Raw genomic sequence first — 5,647 nt, 5'->3', positions numbered from 1 at the left:
GCAGAAAAAGTCTTCCATTGCAGATTTGTGAAATAAACCAATTATGACATGGCCAAAGAACCACCTCATCCTAGTGGCAAGGCTTTTTATTGAAGATGTGTTTTATTTTTAAATTGGCTTGTTTCCATTAAGTACATTTATTTTTCAAATGTCAAATTGCGCAATTATTGGGTCAGTGGAAACACAGCAACCATGAGGGCTTTTTCACCAGCAGAGCCCACAGCTTGTTCCAGGTCGCCAATGAGATTTTGAATCAGTTTTGTGTGTTTCAACTGAAGAATGAGGTTCCCAAACATCAAATCTTGTCCCAGTCAAACATTGTAGAGTACTTGGTTTTTCAGTGCAAAACATGGTATCACCCATAGTGTCACCACTTGGGCAGGTCAAAATGAAAAAAAAAAAAAAAGCAAAAGTATCAAACATGGACCGTAGAGGCATGCAGGATATCTGCCATCTTGCTACTATTGATGATGTGTTTTTTGGTTCCCCAAATTGATGGTGACTCACATCTTAACAAAACACAAACTCTCTGAGGCACGCAAACGGAACCTGTTCTGGAAAGAGAGTTCTGTTTGTAGATACAAGTTATGTGAACGGTTACTGGTCTGTTTACATACTTGTGGCATTGAAGTAACGCCACAAAAATGTGAGAGTGAAAGTTTTACCAGGAAGGTTGCAGCAGTTGTCAATCAACTTACAGCATGCTAACTAGGTTAACTTTTGAAACTCTTAGACATAAAATGTTACATCATGAACTAATTTGTGACTGAATCTCTGCCTTCTGAAATTGTTGATCAAACTGTGCAGTGTTCAGTTCAGTAGTACAGCTGGGCTCCGACAGGTGATGTAATAGTGTGAGGGGAAGGTCTTCTTCTGGATGTGGCATTTTGCTGGGAAACAATAAGATGGAAATTCTATCCATCTTATTGTTCTTTGCTGTGAATGCTTTCAGAAGTAGGTGAGTGTTGGACGATGGTTACTTTATTTCTTAATTACTAAGGAACATTTGGCGTCGAGGTCTTTGTGCACTATATCTCCAGTTTCAGAACTTGTCTTGATGTAAATACTTAAGAGAAATAAAGCAGTCACGTCGTCTGATGAGACAAGACAGAGCAAAGTGGCAAACAAAGGTAGCAGGAGCTATGTCAGTTTAGTCACATCTTTTATTCTTTTTTTCACCATTTACAATCTTTTTATATTCTATCTGCAACTTTATTTACGCCTGGGTGACACAATCTGTACTGAGTATATATAAACCACTGCCTGGATACATGAACTGTAAGACCTAATTATTTGGTTAAAACCCTGAACTCTTTAGCTGCTAACAGACAGTTTTTTTTTTTTCTTTTTTTTTTTTTCTTCAAATTAACACATATTTTCTCCTGCATGAACTAAATAAAAAACAATTCACCGATATTATCAGACTGACTATCATCTGACTCTTATTTCTGTTGACAAGGTTAAATGAAGTCTAACCAGAGCACTGTAGTTCAAAATGCTGGTCTGTCAAGAGCATAGCACGCTTTCAAGCCTCTTCTCTAACTTAAACTTTGTCCCAGTTTTTGACCCAATGTTTGGTTAAACCTGCTAAACATGACCTTGCAAGTTTTGTTGTGTATAATAGTTTTAATTGCTCACTTTTTCTTTGTGTCCTTCAGTGGTTTTGCAATGCAAAGCACGTTTGGTTGGTATTGTGTTTAGAGAGAGCTATTCAAAACATGTGCAGGTGACCTGAATATAATCATCAGCCCGACTCCGTCTAGGTTTGTGGATGGAAATAAGCTAACCTGCTGTCAGAACAACTTCATCTGATGAAGTAAGTGTTAGTTGATGTTATAAACCCTGTACAGTAATACTGAAGAAACCTTAAGACTCATGCAAGTTTGATAATACATTTTTCTATTAGGACATTGAGAAATTACTGTCATAAACAGTTTTGCTAAGTACCCAAATTGTATAAGTTTCATTTCTACTAATTTACTAAGGATCTTGTACCTTGTTTAACTGTGTTATGCATCAAGTACAAATTTCAACCAAATCAGAAAAATACTTTATAAAAGTTATTTACATTATAGCAGCTCCTCAGCACTTGAATTAATTTGCGTGGTCTCACAGGTGATTTTCAAAGTTTGTTTATTTTTCTTTGATGTGAACCATCAGTCATCTCAATCATCTTGATTACCTCAGTCACCGCAATCACCGTGAAAACTAAACAGATATACAAATATTAGAATATAAACAAACTTACAACACACAAACAAAATAAAATGTACCTCGCTGCTTTCACCGGGGAACACAAAGCACAGCCAAGCACAGCTTTGACAGTTTGTTCAAGTCATTCATTGGTACAATGATTCTGCCAGCTTTTATAGGGCCTGCCCTCATTTAGCTACGGCAGCCCATGAGGTACATAACAAAAAAAAAACCCACAAAAAAACACCTTTACAAAGTGCAAATACAATTAAACAAAACAAAATTCAAACCACCAACAGTGCTAATCAAAACAGACAAATATTAAACAATCTGCAACATCCTTAATTTAGAAAATTCACCTAAAATAATTTACAATAAATAGTCTCCAAATTTGAATAATTTAGGCAGTTCATTTTAATGGGTCCATTACATACATATTTTCCATATGGGTTCACTCTTTTTTTAATTATTTATCTGGTAACATTTGGGCAAAAAATAAGCAGTGACAGTCCGAAATCAAAGACCTGATGAGCACTGCGATACATTACAACCTCTGGCTAACTACTAGCTGCATTAGCTGCTAACAATGCTAATGTTAACAGCTGCTTTGGAGTCTTATATCATTACTGAAAAAGGTCTGTCTCTGAGTTTTTTATGTTTCTTTAAGTTTTTACTGTGGCTTTTACAGAGTCTTCAAAACATGGTTTGGGATTTTGGTAAAGTGTTTGGTTTGTGAAAGTAAAAAAAAATAGCATTGTTAGCTCATGAAAGCACTAAAATCACTTGTTCTACGTGACTGGCCACAACAAAACCAGGAAGTCAACATTTTGACTTCCGATTTGGAAAACAACCAAAACTGCTGTTTAAGACATGGGATTCATCATGATTCCAATTCCAACTAGTATATTGTGCAAAAATAGTTAACTAAAAATGAAAAAAAGGAAAAGAATAAATAAATAAAAAATAAAAATCACTATTTTCTCAAAAATGTATAATTTTTATCTTTTTCCTAGATTCTGATGTGCTGATTTAGCCGTGGCCCATCACATATTTTGTGACAGTAAACTCCACGTTTTGTGACACAACTATAAGTTGCTATACAGTTCAGAGGTTTTGACCTTTTGGATTCTAGCATACTTCCTGCTCTAATCTCACACTTCTTTGGTAAGCTTTATTGGCCTAAATCATCTTTTGCAAAAAAAGAGAGGGTTATTTATTTATTTATTTATTTATTTATTTATTTATTTATTTATTGCCAAAATCACTTTTGGCAAAACATGACTTAGGAAGATGATTATATTTAGCATTGTTTTCAATAACTCAATAACCCTAAAGCAATGTTTTTTTAAAACACATATATCAACTAAAGTTACTTGGATTTTAAATAATTTTTATTTTGACAACCCTGTTTAAAAAAAAAAAAAAGAAAAAAAAAAAAGAATTGTTGCGAAATGCAAATCTTTCCGAATGATCAACCTTCTCCCTCTTTGTCTTTGGATGGTCAGTAGACATGTTGGGGGCCCCCCGGTGTGAATCCATAACTGTCTCATCAAGGGTCATTTGGACTGGGGGCCCGGCACCTCAGTGACAGACAGGCCACACACAGACAAGCATGCACTCTGCAGTGAAGCCAAGACAAAACAAAATGCGTTGGAGAAAAATTTGAAAAACCTCCTGCGCAGATACAGTTGCTGACTGCGGCTCTGGCGGGACTGGAATGCAAGCCATTGTTTCGAGAGCCATTTAACAACAATGGGGCGATCCTGGACAGTTTGCAGCACAATGCCTCCACGCTGCTCCGCGCAGAAAGCCTCTGTGCCGTTCGCTGCTGTGGCACCCTGCTGGGCTCGGTGGACTGCTTGGGAAACGGGTTGCTTGTGCAGCTCATCCATTAAAGACGTTTTCCAACAATTACTCTGATGGCCCTCATGTAATGACGGCACCACTGAAGCACCACCCAAGCAGTTTTTTTTTTTATCAGATTGGTGTTGAGGGTTTGGAAAGTTTAATCTGTTGCAGGGAATCTGCGCCAGATGTCTTTAATTATTATGTATTAAAGATTTATCTCCTTTGAAGAGCACATGTCTCCACACAGATATGTGTGCATACATACAGATAAAACCGTTTATTGTCGCTCACATTCTGGAGTGTTTTACATTACTGTAGAGGCTCTACATAAATTAATGCTAAACCTACTCTTGACATGTTTGGCTTTAAAGTAAACATGTATGGAATCAATTGTAAAGGATTTTTATTTGAAAGTCAGTACAGATATTAATTTGTGTGGCGCTCAGTCAGTATAAACAACTTGTAGACCAGCTTGTTTCAGGCCTGACTGTTGGCCAACCATTTTTATTAGACTGAATGTTCTCCAACAAGGGAAAGAAAACAAACTAATCACATTTGTTATGGTAACCCCAACTTTTCTTTTTGTACAAAGGTTAGGAATCTACTTAATGTTCATAGAAATTAAAACGTGTTTGTGATAAAACGTAATCCTTTGTTCTATATTTTTTAATTTTGCTGAACAACACATTACAAACATCCAGAACCCCCCCAAAAAAAACTAATTTACAAGACTGATGGAACCTTTTTGGTTCAAAGAAATTGTATTTATTTATTTATTTATTTATTTATTTATTTATTTATTATGCATCCTTTGTTTTACCAGACAAGTTGATTGAAAACAAACTCCAATTTTCAATAACAACCTACTCGGAAAACACCAAAACATCAAACAACAGAATAACATGCAGCAGAAAACAAAATAATATCATAAAAAAAGAAAAAAAAAAAAGCACATGTGGGCTGCAGTAAGTAATCCTGGTGTTATTTGACACATGTAAACATCCAACTCTACAAACCTTAGCTGAACCCTTGGATTTAGTAAAGTTAGGCCACATATTTTTATTACTTTTTTTTTAGAGCCCAACTTCGCATCCTTTTGCGTCACTTTAGGGAAGAGGTTTTGGATTGTGGTGTGACAATGCGGAACCTAGTACAACAAAAACATCCTTAACAGTGGGTCAGTGACTGTCTGATGTGAGAGAGTGACTAAAGCTGCTGGAAGGGAACTGGAAAGCAGTTAGTTGTCAATGGGGATTTCTCTCAACCTGTTTCCATTTGCTCAACAGTGAGGTCTGCTGTGCTGCTATGAGGAAGTGGTTCCACCTATCAGCGCGCACACTGGGTTTAAATCTGCATGACTGCAGATAAAGTCCTGTTTATCAACACCAGGATGGAGCAAATATGGTGAACAGGGAAACTGGTCTTAGAATTCTTTATTTGCTCACCTAAATCTATTCTGCATATGCGAGCGTCGCTAACAGTGGCTGCTCTTCCATTACAAATGAGCGCAAAATTTTGTCAATATCCCACTAATGTCAATAAAACACAATTTTACAATTGCAGTGTTTCCATTGAATAAGAAATGTCATTAAAATCACTTGTGAAT

The sequence above is a fragment of the Poecilia latipinna genome, unplaced genomic scaffold (assembly GCF_001443285.1).
Source record: "Poecilia latipinna isolate Pla-1442-1.1 unplaced genomic scaffold, P_latipinna-1.0 Scaffold263, whole genome shotgun sequence".
NCBI lineage: Eukaryota > Metazoa > Chordata > Actinopteri > Cyprinodontiformes > Poeciliidae > Poecilia > Poecilia latipinna.
This window is presented reverse-complemented; position numbering follows the sequence as displayed.